The 16668-nt window shown below is 34.5% G+C and overlaps 2 protein-coding genes and 1 long non-coding RNA gene across 8 annotated transcripts in view; 2 read left to right on the top strand and 1 right to left on the bottom strand.

The window, feature by feature from the left end:
- The window catches only part of LOC126815727 (nibrin), a 417793-nt gene that overhangs the window by 18460 nt on the left and 382665 nt on the right, over window positions 1-16668 (top strand). The gene's annotated exons all lie outside the window — the stretch shown is intronic.
- The window catches only part of LOC126816285 (uncharacterized), a 29163-nt gene continuing 22573 nt past the window's right edge, over window positions 10079-16668 (top strand). For 3 of the 5 annotated variants that reach the window (XM_056099973.1, XM_056099972.1, XM_056099974.1), the window contains exons 1-2: window positions 10079-10139; window positions 10372-10723. The gene's annotated coding sequence lies outside the window, so the exon portion shown is untranslated. The remainder of the gene's footprint in view (window positions 10140-10371; window positions 10724-16668) is intronic. The other 2 variants (XM_056099971.1, XM_050542603.2) reach the window with 1 other exon arrangement.
- LOC126816297 (uncharacterized) lies at window positions 12105-16173 on the bottom strand. The gene is made up of 3 exons (XR_007678296.2): window positions 15905-16173; window positions 15383-15451; window positions 12105-14085 (listed from the first exon to the last, which is right to left on the bottom strand). It is a non-coding gene; the product is annotated as an uncharacterized LOC126816297 (long non-coding RNA).

The following is a 16668-nucleotide window of genomic DNA, read 5'->3' as shown; positions in this document are numbered from 1 at the left end:
TTAACTATTAGAAGTGTGACATAGATAACTAACACATTTAAGTCATTCGTTGTAGTAGCTTCCTATATTTGGGAGAACGTCTTTACATGGTAGTGTTATTAGTAATACATTTTAGTTATGAAATATCAGAATATGGTGTGTTACCTTTAGTATTATTATATTGAATTACATTATATTAGTGAAATACAGTATGCTTCTAGAATTATTAGTATGTCATTATCGTGTTAATTAACCGATCGTGCTTTTCAACCTAATACGTCCACCTTTTCAACTTTAAGTCGTAAATATTATATTTTCAACAACAGAATTTATACTTTCAACAACATAATTTCTACTTTCAATAATCAACTTCTGACATTCGACTTTCAACTTCAGATTTTCTACTCGAGATTTTCTGCTATAGATTTTCTCCATGCATATTACGGAAATAAATTTGATCACGTGACTATTTTTGCATGTCATTAAAATACGGTACTTTCCTAAATCCCCAGACACACTTACTGAAAGTGTTGAATTTGCAAGTCTTTGAGAAGACTGTGAGTCTAACAAGTTTTTACACTTAATCAAATAGTCTATACAAGACGAAAAGGTGAAGTCTCCGTTAATATCTAATATCATTATTTCTGATAAAAGGCTGTAAATGACATCAATGCAATGATGTATTTCTAAGAAATCACAGAACTGACGCCTCTCTAACATATAATATTATGTTATTTGATATAGCAAACAAGTGTCCAATCTATAAAAGCACACAATCCTACAAAATGTTTCTTTAGTCAAGTGAAACAAGAATATTCATAACTATGCGAGGGTGGGGTGAGTAAATTCGTGGTAACAAGTCTGAATAGGCTAATCGGACAATAGAGCAAGTTCACCTTGATGTTGACAAATACATAAGACGATATGAACATCAACTAAGATATAACTGAGCGCCATGGAAAACGCATCACTTTTTTCCCCAAATATTTTATTACTAGGTGGTTTTGTATGTATAATATTATGCAATACTATGAACTATTGTTTCACACAATGCTCCCAAACGCAAAAAATATCGGCCCGTGTGCACAAAAAAAAAATTGCACGAGATGCACATGAAAAACCCAATATTTACGTGCAGCATTGTGTGTGGGCCCTTTAAAAGCATGTTTTCAACTTAATGTGTAGTACATGAACTGTGAAACGTCAATCTGTCGTAATTTGTTGTTGGACGTGTGAAGGAATCGAGCTAGAGATGCCGAGACTTACTGAAAATCAACGGAATGAAGCCATGGGAATGTCCACACGTGCTATTGCCAGACACTTCAATTGTCATCAGTCCACTATTGTAAGGTTGGTGGAACGTGTTCGAGTTACTGGATCAACACGTGACTGTCAACCTCCTGGTCCACAACGCGTTACAACCCAGGCTCAAGACCGCTACATCCGGGTCACTCATCTGCGTGACAGATTCCGCCCAGCGACTCGAACAGGTGCAGCAGTCGTCGGAAGACAAGGACCAGTAAGTGCCAACACCGTAAGACGTCGTCTAAGAGAAGTAGTACTCCGTGCACGACGACCTTATGTTGGATCTATCCCCAGGGATCATCACCGTCAGCGGCGTTTGATATGGGCTCAAGGACACCAGCCATGGAGAAGAGTAGACTGGCAAAGTGTGCTCTTCAGTGATGAGAGTCGCTTTCATCTTTATCACGCTAGTAGTAGTATTTATTTAATACTAATAGTGTTTTCTTTTTCCTTATATATAATTGTTATATCTACTGAAGCTTATTTAATTTCTCAACAAAGCCTAGATCGAAAAGACTATGAAATAATTGCTTACATTGGGGGTGGATTTATATAAGTAAACTTTTTTCCAGTTGTGCAAGCTGAAAAAAAAGTATGTGTATTTTTTTTGGGGGGGGGGGGGTCTGCATTTATAAAATTAAATGACAGAGGGACTTACAATAAATAAATAGCCATTTTCTTAAATTATTAATTAGGCCTGGATTGGAAAATAATTTTGTAGGGATATTTACATCTTTATCAACTAAAGTACACAAACAAAGCTGAATTTATTTTTAAAAAAATGCACATTTGAATATAAACAAGATTTTTAAAACTGTTCTAATATACCATGCAATTGATAATAAAATGCAACATCTAATTTTATTAATCATACTAATTACTATAGGCATAGATCTAAGATAGGCCTAGGCGTTTGTGGCACAGAGGTGCGGGTTAGTTAGCTCGCAATATAACCTTTTTCCTTTTGAAAATTAAATTGTAGAACATTTTATTTGAAGTATTAGAAAAATAAAAATAAAGGTGTTTGAAGTATTATCTCTATATCAAAAATATTTCCTAATTTTAGTGTAAATTGGTACGGTACATGAATGAAGAAAGGCATTTTTTGCCCATTTATAACCTTTTTTCAACTTAACGTCACACAGTAGCTATTTAATCTTTTGCAATAATCTAAAAATATTTTGGAAGGAGATATCTTGTTCTTTTTTTTCATATAATTTTTATATACGTGTTCATTTTATTAATTTCATAAACGTAAGTTTCAAAAACGTCAATTTCGCGTGTCACTGTGCGTACGTACTGTCGAAAGCTAGACCGGAAGTAAACACCCCCCCCCCCCCGCGCAAAAAAATATGCGCACGAACCAGAACGCAACATCACGTAAAGGGCTGAAGACGAGTCGGCAATCATACGGTATTATCTATGTCTTAATTTAGAAATTACATGAATAGAAGTTAGAAATTACATAATAGAAGTTAATAGAAGTTAGAAATTACATGTGTAGGGCACAAACAACAATGCACCAAAACTCTTAGAATATTGTTTAATTTGGTAACAGGTTTAATACATCTCAAAATCTTATACAGTTGATAGAAGATCTTTCAAGACAAGAGACATTCACATAGGCTACATATTAATAAATAATGATGACGGTGGTGGTGATTGACTGAAAAAGATAAATAAACCAATCAAGCACCTGACAATAATTATCAATAAACTATCTTAATAAAGAAACATAAAATAGCATCGAGTGCCTGGAATTTTCTGGGACCTGCACAACCACGTGATAAATCGGTCATGCATGTCGACTGTCAATATCATCGTATAATAACAATATATGACTATAACACATTACAAAACTTATGGATTAGATTAAACTATAACTTAATATGCTGCGGTAATTCATCTTACCGTGTTTTATGCCCTCCAAGCGTTACAAAACTGGTGCTGAAGACCACGCTTGCTTAAGCGAACAAGTTGTCAATAACAGTCTCCTACATCCAGGCGCAAATTAAGTAATTGCCATCTACTATCATTACTACATCTCCAATGCGGATATTTCTTTTTGGCATCATCCATTTTTGTCTTTCCTGTAGGAGTTGTAAATATTCATTGGACCACCTTTTCCAAAATATACTGGCAAGATACTGAATTTGGCGCTAGCGACGTGTCGCGAAATTGTCACTTTTATCAAACACACCTATTGGTAAAGATTCTCCTGCTCTTAACAATAACAAATGATTAGGAGTCAAGGCCTCGAGATCATTGACATCATCTGACACCTTGGTGATAGGTCGTGAGTTCATTATAGTTTCGACCTCACAAAACAAAGTCTGCAAGTGTTCATCATCGAAACTTACTAATTGCTCTTTTAAGAGTCCATATAAAATCTTGCGCACTGTTCGGATCAAACGTTCCCACACTCCTCCAAAATTAGATCCAGAGGGTGGGTTAAAGTCCCACTGAATGTTCTGCTGTATAAGTTCGCTACTGATTTTAGAAATATTCCATTTATTAATTTCTTCTCGGAGTTCGCGTTCACAACCGACAAGATTTGTTCCATTATCTGAAATCATATACTTAACAGATCCACGACGTGCGATAAATCTACGTAGACAGTTAATGCAAGAACTGGTATCAAGGCTATACGCTACTTCCAAGTGCACAGCACGCATTGCTAAACATGTGAAAATAACACCATATCTTTTTACTGTGGATCTACCTCTTTTTACTTCGATATCTATACCAACATTTGTGAAGGGTGGTTCATCTGGTTTAAGACGTTCAGACGGTAGATCACCCATTTGTTGATCCATAACTTTAGCTTTATATTTTCTACAAATAACACACTTAGATGTCAAACTCTTAATTAATGATGACGCACTAGTAATCCAAACAGTTTCTCTTAATTTTGACAAAATTGCATTTTTGCCTAAATGTCCTAACGAACGGTGCACATAATCTATAATTAATGCTGACACCTTGGAGTCCTTGGGTATAATAACCGGATGCTTAGCTTCATATGGTAAATTTTTCTATTTCATCTTTAAAATGTTGATTCTGAACGCACCGATATATCGAGTTTTCGGCTCTTTAAATTAATTCCAAGTCAAAGATCGGACCTACTTTCGTAGACGTTTGTTTTAATTTCTTCATCTTTTCAGATACCATACTGTCTATCTCGTTACTGTCTGTGCCACTGTCCTTTAAACTGTGATAAACATCCTTTCGTTTATTAGACCAATATTTCAGTTTATCAAAATATAACAGTAATAGAGAAACTGTTCTTCTCAACTCATCCCAAGACGAAAAATGACAGAAAAGTTTATCTATAATACCAGTGTTCATAACAGTCGAAGTAACAACTTTCTTCACTTCTAAATCATCAGTAGGAATACTTGGAGAGAATTCCTCTTCGACAGGCCATTCATTCTCTGGTTTCAGCAAAAATCTGGGTCCATTAAACCACCGTTGTATTCTTACGTTACTATCAAAGTTTAATCCCCTTGAACTTTGAACAGTCGTCAGCTGGGTTCAATTTAGTGCTTATATACCGCCATGAAGATACTGAACTACCATCATGAATCACAGAAATACGATTTGCAACGAATGTCAAGAAACGAGCGCCTTCATTTCTAATGTACCGTAAAACTGACATACTATCAGTCCAGTAAAACATATCATCAATTTGAATTTCGAGTTCTTTCACAAGCATATTAGTCAAGCGAACAGCAACAGTAGCTGCAGTTAATTCTAATCGTGGCACAGTTAATTTCTTAAGTGGAGCAACGCGAGATTTACTAAACATCAACGCACAATGAATTTACAGTCTTCATTTACGAGTCTGATATATGTTACTGCGCCATAACCAATGTTACTCGCATCGGAAAACGTATGAATTTGAGACGAAACAATCTTTCCAAAATTCGCCGGTTTATAACTTCTTGGAATCTTGAAATTTTCTAAGCCAGACAGGTTGTTTAGGAATTGATGCCAAGTATGTAGATCAGTCTCAGGTATTACGTCATCCCAATTTAGATTCTGTTGACAAAGCGATTGTAGCAACAACTTTGCAGGCAAAACGAAAGGTGAAACGAGACCTAGTGGGTCATATATAGAGCTAGCTGCAGAAAATATTCCGCGTCTTGTTACTGATAACTTATCTACATGTAGCTTCACACTAAATTTCAAAACATCAATTTCTACCACCCACCTAATGCCTAGTGCGTGTTCTACTGGTAAAAGTTCACAGTCGAGGTTTAATTCTTTTAAGTCCTTGGCTCTCTCGTTAACGGGTATAGCATGCAACACATTGCGTTCGTTACTCACCCATTTTGTAAGGCGAAAACCTCCATTTTCACATATTTTGCGCAAATGTCTTTAACGAATTCTACAGCAGTAAAAATTCTTAAGTATTGAAGAAACTATATTGTCATCAAACAAATGGGAATTGTCAATTGCAGTTTGGCGCAAAGCTAAATTCGCACAGGACGGGGATGACACAGCACCGAAGAGATGAACAACCATTCTATATGTGTTTGGTTTACAACTAGTGTCTCCATTGGGCCACCATAGAAACCTCAAAAAGTCACGGTCACACTCGGGTACTCGCACCTGGTAAAACATTTTTTCTATGTCACCCATAATAGCTGTATTATCCTGTCGAAAGCGAATTAAAACACATGTTAATGTATTGGTCATATCAGGACCTTGCAGTAGCTGCCGATTAAGCGATATACCGTCATACATGGCTGCGCAATCGAAAACAACCCCCAACTCGCCTGGTTTTCTTGGATGATACACACCATGGTGTGGGATATACCACACTTGCCCATCATCTCTGTTGACTTGACTATCTGGTACCACTTCTGCATAGCCATTGCAGATAATTTTAGTCATAAATTTAATATAGTCATTACAATAATTAGTCTCTCTGCGCATTTTGTTTTGAAGACTATTTAATCGACACTCTGCTTGCAACTCTGTTATTAGGTAATAAAATATGCTCGTCTCGAAAAGGCAAACCAATAGTATAATGTCCGTTTTCAAAATTTATTGTCTGATTAACCTTTCTTATAAAAGCATTGTCCTCTTGTGAATTTTCCCTTACATCGTCGATCGATCTTTCCGGAAAATCAAACTTAGTTGTTCGTTGAACCAATACTCGCAAATCTTCAAAATTTTGAACAACTTGCACATCAAGTCTATTAACAGTATTTACTAAACTAGATGAATCTCTAATTAGATTCCAAATAATCAAACCTAAAGACGACAATACAGCACGCGGACTATCAGATGGCCCTGTTTTCACTTCTATCGGTGAATAAGCATTGGGCACGTCATTGCCGATTAATAACCCGATTTCAGCATTTAAAACAGGAATGTCAATTCCACTTAAATGAGGCCACTTACTAAGGTCATTAGTAGTTGGTATATGATCATGTGAAACAGGTATACAGTCTTTAGTATAAATGGTTGGCAAGGCAACAGTATTACATAAAGTCAAATCACACACTTGCATACCATGAATAACAAACGAATTCAAAGTATGAGTAGAACCCATAGTGTCAAAGGTCAATTTAGTTCTTTTACCATTACAGGACAACTGTCGCATCAAATTTTCAGTACAAAATGAAACGTTAGATCCCGGATCTAGAAAAGCGTATGTTTCAACAACATTATGACCATTCTTTGTTTTTACCATAACAGGTATAATTGCCATTGTACATGAGCTATCATTATGGTTTCCGGCCTCCATATCGTTACTAAGAGTACTCGCTACCACAGGTTTTTGATCAGTTTTTGTTTGATTATTGTTCTTATTATCATGTAATACAGGATGATGACTTTCATCACACTCATTATTTGGGCACTTAGTTTTCTTACTACAGAATTGCAAAATATGACCTGGTTTTAAACAACCAAAACATAAACGTTCAAATTTAACAAAGTCCTTCTTCACTGACTCTGGTAAAGATGATAATTGTTTACATACAAACATTGAATGCGAGTGATGCTTACAGTAACAACATGGCTTGGTAAATGCTATGTCTGTGTTATAAGGTCTTGTATAAGTTGATTGTTCATTGGGCCTTGAATTTACTTGTTGAATAGCAAATGATCCTTTTGGTCTATTTGCATGTACTTGTACTTGTGATTTGCGGATTGGTGTGCTTAATAACCGGTCACCCAACAAGGCCTTTTTTACCATATGTTGGATCATTAGCTTTCAAAGCTTCAGTGTTAATTAATTCCACGAGTTGATCAAAATGGACACTGTGTCCTTTATCTCTAGTAGACTGAACAATGTTTCTCTACTTATCGTGAATAAAATAGGGTAATTTTTGTAGAATTCTTTTAATATTTTCAGAGTACTCCAAAATGTTTACCGCTTCAATACTTTTAACTGCATGAAGACATTCTGTTAAGAATAAAGCAAAGTCATCTAAACCCTTAGGATTGTCTGACTTGATAACTGGCCAATGTAAGGCCTTTTCTATAAAAGCATTCGCTATCAGTTCACTATTACCATACCGGTATCTAGATTGTAGTTGATTCAAAGCGCAATCATACGCCTTGTCAGCACGAAGATAACTATAACTACGAACAATTTTATTTGCTTCTCCTGATGTAAATTGATCAAGAAAGTTCAAGCGCTCATCATAAGTGTCACAATTTGTTACGATCACAGAATTAAATTGTCTAATAAATCTTTGATACTCCAAAATATTACCATCAAACGGTTGAATACTTGTATTAGGTTTCTTGATATGTTTAATCATAGAGTACAAGGCTCCTGCATGGCGTCGAAATTTGATCAGGTACCAAGTTCGCCGAAACACTGTCAGGCCTGTTTTCAAAAGGGCTAACATCTTTATTAAATTCACATTGTTTATGTGTAGGTCTAATTGTTAGTTTATCAAAAGAATTATCATCATTACACGTATTAACAGTTTCTCGAACAGTCCTGTCTATGTTGTATTACGTGCGTCAGAAGAAATTATGTCATTAGAATCTTTAACTTTCACATTAGAGTCTGTATTTTCTTTAACTTCGCCTACAACACTAGAGGCCTCATACTTTGACGATGGAGCATAACGTTCGTACAGTTTTGATTTGCCTTGTGAAATAGCTAATTCCGTTTTCAAGTCTAATTCCTTTTCAATAAATTCTAATTCTAGTCTTTTAGCTTCAATGTCTTTTCTTTGCCTTAATGCCTCCACTTTAGCTGAGAGTTCTAAATTCTTTTGTTCTTCATGAAACTTTAATGAGGAAATATCGCTATGATGTGAAGAACTATGATGTGAAGAACGATGACTCGAACGAACAGATTTTTCTTTCGCACATACAGGTTTCGTAGGTGTAGCTATGCCTTCAGTTTGAACAAACCAATTTTTAGTTGAAGACATAAAATTTGATAAATACACATCAGGATCTTCAAAGAAATCATCATAATACGCGGCTCTATCTTCATTAGATAAATGTAAACAATATGCATCATGACAGCTTAAGTATTTATCATAAAGAGTCATCCATTCAGAGTAGTGCTTTCTAACAGTTGCAATCTCTGTATTATCAACAATCAATTGATTTATGTCCTTCACACCTCTTTTCAAACCTTTAAACAGTGTATTTACCAGTACTTGATTCTGCACATGTATATCAATATCAGCACAACTGTCACTTGACTTGTGGTCTCCAGCACCAGTAGATTGCATGTTGAACAGCTAACAGAAGTTAGAAATTACATGTGTAGGGCACAAACAACAATGCACCAAAACTCTTAGAATATTGTTTAATTTGGTAACAGGTTTAATACATCTCAAAATCTTATACAGTTGATCGAAGATCTTTCAAGACTAGAGACATTCGCATAGGCTACATATTAATAAATAATGATGACGGTGGTGATGGTGTGATGGTGATTAGAGTAGAGGTGCTGGTGGTGATTGACTGAAAAGGATAAATAAACCAATCAAGCACCTGACAATAATTATCAATAAACTATCTTAATAAAGAAACATAAAATAGCATCGAGTGCCTGGAATTTTCTGGGACCTGCACAACCACGTGATAAATCAGTCATGCATGTCGACTGTCAATATCATCGTATAATAACAATATATGACTATAACACATTACAAAACTTATGGATTAGATTAAACTATAACTTAATATGCTGCGGTAATTCATCTTACTGTGGTAGAGTGATTTTATTTAGTTTATGGGTATTTTAATATGATCACAATACTAATGTAATTTTAAGTAATATGTCACACATCAATGCATCTTTAAACTATCCTGTTCTGTACACTCTTCTAACCAGTGAGTTCGAGTTCATCATCTGGTCACTGGGATTCAATTTTCACCTTTGACCCAAAGGTTTCTTGGATTTGTATTTCCTATCTCCTTGGTCACTTATAGAATCTTGTAGTGTGAGGTTGAATATTTCATTCAACCTTGGTAGTGATTTTATATTTAAAGTTTCAATAGTTATAATAATAGTTTCATTTATTCGTATCAATTGTGTGTATTTGGTATTGGAAGAATTATTATCTACAGATTTATTGTTTACAGTTTAAAGGTATGTGTGGCTATTTGTTTTATCAGTTTTATAAGTTTATATATATTTTATTTGTCTTTGTTAAAGTTGGCGGACATGTTGGTTTTTGTTAATTACATTCTGCAAATACAAGGCATACAGTTTATAATAGTAATAATAGTAACGCTATTTAAAGCATTTCGCTTTAATAATATAATTAATATCAAATACCCCATATTTTATTACAGACAGAGCTATAAGGTACTTCACCTTGTTCCAGACTCTGGTTACTTTATTAAAAACCCCTTCATGGGTAAGAACATTATTATTATTAGTAAGATTATTTAGATTATGCCTGTATATTTCATACGGGTTAACAGGAGGTAGTTTCCCTTTAAAGTATTTATATAGACTAAGTATATATAAAAGTAGTAGTTAGAATAGAGATTTTAGTGTTAATATGTAATATATTATTTTAATGAATATGAATGAATTGATTTTATATGTTGGATTATGTTATTTATACTGTAATTGTATAATTTCAGGGTTTTTATTATAAGGTAATAAATTGCTGTTTTACTGAACCCTTGGTGTGGTTATTTACTTAATTTTTGACCCCCTACAACATTTGGAGCCCGATAAGGGACTACAACAGTTGAAACCTAACAAGGTGTACAACATTTGGAGTCCGATAAGATGTAATAGTAATGGTTTATGGTATATGGAAAAAAAACAGTAATGGTGTGAATTGAATTTTCTCAACAGTGAGCTCACACGCGTGCGCGTTCGCGAAATCTCCTGAAGGATCGTATGTGGTAGTGCAGTGACATTAACTTTATTTGTGTGTTTTTATTTCTGTGTTTCATATTTGGATCATTATGAGGATATCTATATAAGGTTCGTTAAAATATATTTAATTTTCATATATGTATTGATATGTGAATTATCTCCCTTACAAGTTACAATAAGCTTTATTATATATATTTGTTTACTTAAGTAGATTTAGAATTATTAGGTAATTAGCCTACTATATTAATTAGTATATGAAAATAATATTTTCTGCTGGGTATTCAGTAAACCTATATTATTTGCATTTAAGTGCTATTTAGTGAAAATTAGAGCATTTGAAATTTTGTGTCCGTAAAACTTTAGCCATTTTGTTTACATTTTCAACTTCCTGTTGACATATATTTATTTATAGCTACTTCCTGTTAACCTACATTAACTACTTCCTATTCATCTACATTAGCAACTTCCTGTTTACCCATTTCATTCACTTCCTGTAAGTTTGCATACAGATTTGTTTTAAAATAACAATATTCTACATTTACATTAGGAAATAAACATTAGTACACACTACAGACATTCAATAACATCATACAGTACTCATAAATTGGTGTTTAAAAATTAGTGATTGTTTTCAGAATTCATTTTGTTTTTTCAGAATTAGTATTTTTTTTTCAGGTTCAGACTTTGTAAATTTAACTTTGGTCTTTACTTTCAATTTGTGGATTTTGATTTTCAGATTTTGGATTTTGATTTTTGAAATTGTAACTTCGAAAATTTTCTGTTTTTGAAATTGTGTTTGAGTTCAAAGGTTTTGTTTACATTTGAGTTGATTATTGATTGAAAGTTTTGTGTATTGAAGTTTGGACTTGAGTTTGTATGAATTTATTCTCATGTTTTGATTTTTCAGCATTCTTGTTGTGTTGATATTTCATCATCGTCTATTTTGTTTCGACTTTTCATTTTGTACTTAAACATTTGAAAAGTATATTTTCTTGTATTTATATGGAAGTTTTTGTCTTCTGAAGTATATATTCCACTCTGATCTGTATTTTTTTCCGTCTTCATTTCCGTCTTATACCACTGCACTTAATCACTAACTAACAACCTGCACTTATATATTTATTTGATTTATATTGAGGGTTGGGATTGAATATTGATGTCATTATTGAATAGTTTTGTGTATTGATTGTGGGACTTATTTGTCAGTTTGGTATTTCGAATTTTGTTTCGGAATCATTCTCAGTTTATCCTAAGCCGGCTCTACACTGTAAAACTTTTTCCGTAAAATTTACGGACAAATGGCTGGCAGCTAGGTTGCCAACCAATGTACGTAAAAATTACGACACACCGTAAATATATTTTTACGAACATGTCGTAAAAATTACGTCCAAAGATTGGCAACCTAGCTGCCAGCCATTTGTTCGTAAATTTTACGGAAAATGTTTTACAGCTGTAAAAAACTTATGGTATGATAAGCATCAAAAAGACATTTACTTAAGATTTAAAACAGAATTTAATTATTCAAAACAATATAAGATACAATTAATTCCTCAAAAATGCTTTTACATGATAGTTTAAGATATAATAAAAGACCTGAAAATACTGGAAATTGGAGATTACTGTCAGTAAGTAAAGCTAACAACTGCCTTAAAAAAAAAAAAACCTGTCAACCACAAATTCATATTTTTAACACATTTGATCAAGAGCAGATTTGATATTACAATATGGAGAATGTTTAGAGATCTAACATATTCTTTGGCTGTCAAGCAGTTTGGTGGTATACTTCAACAAAAACAAAGCTCCTTTCATAATTCTTCATTAATAATAATGAACATTTGTACATGGAATAGTGACGACTTTAAAAAAAAAAAAAGAGAATTTGTTGCCCTATTAACAAGGGAAATAACTCTCCAAAATATTTATCAAGTTCTCACAAGACAAGCAAACAAAAATTCCCAGCAATTAAAAAATGTATGTGAAAATTTACATGGATGTATCAAATAATGGGTAGCAACAAAATATAAATTTAACAATAATGAAATTATCCATTCAAATTCTTGTACATGTAACATTTACATTATAATATTCAAATGAATTTTTTTTATAGTAGAACAACAACATTCTGAATCTATTCTACAAATATATAATCAGTGTGTTACAATAGAATTATCCTCAAATCTTTTTCTAAAATCTTAACCAAGGTGTTGTAATATTTACCTCAAATCTATTATTTAAAACATCAACAACATGAAAGTAAATTATAACAGTAAAACATGATCTAATGAAATCATTCAAATTTTTGGAATTAATGAATTTGCATTCTAAATGTTTAAATGAACAATTTAAAATCTAACAATTATTGAACCCCAAAAGTATCATGACTTTAAAACAAGAACAGCATCAATGCAGAATTCCTATTATTCCACCTTAAATGTACAGCTTGTTTCAATGATTAGCTTAATCTCTGTTTGAAAATGTATATCATTAAATTTTCCACAATAACTCTGCCTAAGCATGTACATTCCTTAGTGAGAATGGCATAAATTGATTCAGTCTCGTAGATAAAAATTTAGATGGAACTCGACTACTGACAAAGTTAATGAACCAGTCCCAAAATGAAATGTGTAGATGAGAGTTACACAATTTTAATGTTTATGCAACACGGCCGCATATTTAGAGACAAAATGAACTGAGGATAATTTTACAAATGTACCAAATTGTTGATGGACAAATTAAATGACCAAAAGATTTTTCCATTAAAGTAAACGGACATCTTATCAAAAGTACAATAAGAAGATCAAGTTTAATTAAGAAGATTCATTAAAAAGATTTCTTGCAGTGCGTTTAAAGTCTCATTTACAAAGTATCACTCATAAAAGGGTTGTGGCTCGGTCCCTTATCACCTATTTTATACACACTATGTGCTGGTGTATAAAAACTAACCATAAACTCAATAGGCCTATCCCTAAAGTTTGCATGCATGAACATTATTGCATCATAGGTTGCAACGATACATATCACAGTATTTCTTCTTGGACGTGTTTCCAGCTCCCTAGCCACTGCTTTTCCATCTGACGTTTTTGATTCAAAATGTTCCTATATCCGTGATTTGTGGTTCGCCGGAGGGGAATGTACTTTCAGCGGGACACATGTTTCATTGCCGAAAGCCATCTTTTCTCCTTCTTGTCACATGAACTACAGGGGAGTATTCTGCATCGGATGAAAATGGACAGTTAAAATATCTGTACCATGTTAACCAAACCGTGGTCCAGAATTTAAAGCACCTTGAACCAAAATGTGGCATCTATACCGTCGTATAGTACCGGTATATTGTTGCTATTGTTGTAACTGTACTTCGTCCATTTAAAGTTTGACAGTTTAGTGATTAGTTATACCACTTTTTGGCACACTCGAGTCTTCCTCTTTTTCATGATTTCTGTGCGTTATCTGGGTTAATTTCAAAAATGCACCTGCAAAACAAATATTCTCAATCAGGTTGTTTCTTATGACATCCATTTCAAAAGAACACATTTTAATTAAGGAAAAGGGAGCTAAATGTGCGAGAAAATGAAGTTTCATGTCCACAAACAGGAGACTAAAGAGAGAGAGAGAGAAATGGGGTTTAACGTCCACTCGACACAAACTAGGTCATTTCAGGACTAACATATGGTTTTAATTTTATTTCAATAATTCGCTTGCGCGTAGGGGTCTTTAGCAGTGGGAGGAAACCGGAGGACCCGGAGAAAAACCCACGAGGTTGGACAGGCGACCCTACTCCTTGCCACGTACAACCGGGGATTCGAAACCACGCCAGTTGACTCAATGACAGACTTTATGGTACAGCGCGCACGTGCTAACCATTCAGCCATCCAACCCCCCCAGCAGACTAAACATATCACAAATACTATCAGTGTATACTGGAATAACCAGACTGCCATTCAATTTGGACATATTTCGCCGAGCATAACTGATTACAAATTACACTAAAAACAGAAACGACTGAATGTAAATCAGTTTATAGACATTCATAATAGATTATTATCGTTGCGACCCATTGTGTTCATTTCTCGGGGCCAAAGAATACAGATTTAGCTCCTTTAAGTTAGGTTGAACTTTTCTGATCATGATTCATATTGGTAGTAGCTGTAACTAACGTAACACCCATTGCTTTCCGGGTTAAAACCCATGCTTTCTTCTATCGTTACCGCATCTTGGGTTTCTGATCAGATTTTTGGACTAAGCAGTGGCGACTCTGCACCTATGACAGGTAAATCTAAAAGCAGACTAAAATAGGATTCACCTGTTGCTAATAAGACCTACCCCAAGGTTCAAGCTGGGAGAGAGAAATGGGATTTAACATCCACACACAACACGAACTAGGTCATTTTTGGACTAATAAACATAGAATTTTATTTCAATAATCGCTTTAACCGTAGGTCTTTTATAAACAGTGGGAGGAAAACGAACGACCCAGAAAAATGAACACGGTTAGTCAGGCAATCTTACTCCTTTCAACGCCACTTGAGTCAAAGACATAGGCTTCATTCTGACCTAACTAAGGCCGATGTTAGACCATGGATCTTATATAAGCTCCATGGTTAGACCATTCGTCCAACCACCCCTCAAATTTCAAGGTCCAAGCAGTGGGCAGGAAGTGTTGGTTTTCATTAACAATGCGCTCAACTCCCAAAATTATTATCTTCAGTAAGTTCAATCTTATAATTTTTCTTTACCGGTAGGGCCTACCTTTGAAAAAATTTTACTAACCCAGAGAAAGGCTGGGTAGCCCACTCTATAGATGACAGGAATGACACTCAAGGATGCAATAAGCTGTGCCTAAAAAAATTAGTAAAATAAAAAATTAAAGATCATTATCCAGACAATGCATTGACAATTCAATAAATTCTTAATAATGGTTTTCAGTGGTAGGCCTAGCCTACAGACCTGAGACTATGAACTTAATGAAGCCCAGAAATGTTAGCCCTTCATAGTTCATATATTTTTTTTCTATATCAATGTTATTATTATGTCATCCGAGTAGCCTCAACTAGAACTGAAGCCTCCAAAAACAATGCGAAAAAATATTAGGCCTAGCACTAACACCAGAGTGTATTTTTACTCTGTGCTAACACTAACACTGTGACAGTGTATGTGAGTATCATGTATGTCCATTTGTCTAGAAGTAGAAGAGTCTATTCCTACTATTTCATAAATCAGTTACCGTACATTTTTACGAATGCTAAGAATCAATCTATGTCAAACAAAGATGTGTCCCTACTGTATACTTACCTAAAACTGCAATGTTTGGTATTGACTGTAGTGTTCAACTATTGTGCTCGATGTTGAGGGATTCCTCTTTGCCGCTAACTAACGGTCTTCGCAGTAATGGCGCCCAGGAAGACCGATGACGTCACTTTAATTTAAACACCCGTATGTCATATTTACGGACGAAATTCTGTATTTCTTAAATATTAACAGACTCGTGTCTGTAATCAGGATAACAGACCTGCGCTGTAGGCGTTTTACAGAAACAAGTCTGTAAAAATTACAGAAAAGGCTTACAGTGTAAGATCCCACATGAAGATGGCGCAACAACCAGCAGAGGATGATTTGCGGACACTGGTAGCTAATTTGACTGCATCAGTGCACTCTTTGCAGAAGGAGATGAAAGAGATGAAAAATGATAAGGAAAGACAACCAACATCATTCTTTTCACCATCTCAGATGTCAACACCAAAACCATCTTCACGTCATCAACCTGCAACAGTGTCAAAGCAGCGCCAGAAGCCTTCACCTGTAGCTGACAATTACAGATGTCGCCGATGTGGGGAATGGGGTCATATCGCGCCAGGTTGTCGAATGATACTGCCTGATTTAAACTAGAAGATGTCTCTGTCGAGGGACAGCCAGAAGACATGAATATTTTAAGTCCCAAGAATGTTATTGGACACAGTAATACCACAGTCATTAAATTAAACAATAAAGTATGTTCCGGGTTATTAGATACAGGATCTACCATCTCTACAGTATGCCTGTCATTTTTTGAGAAACAC

This window comes from Patella vulgata, chromosome 3 (assembly GCF_932274485.2).
Source record: "Patella vulgata chromosome 3, xgPatVulg1.2, whole genome shotgun sequence".
Classification (NCBI taxonomy): Eukaryota; Metazoa; Mollusca; class Gastropoda; family Patellidae; genus Patella; species Patella vulgata.
The sequence above is the reverse complement of the archived record's forward strand: the minus strand, read 5'-3'. Positions and strand labels throughout refer to the sequence as shown.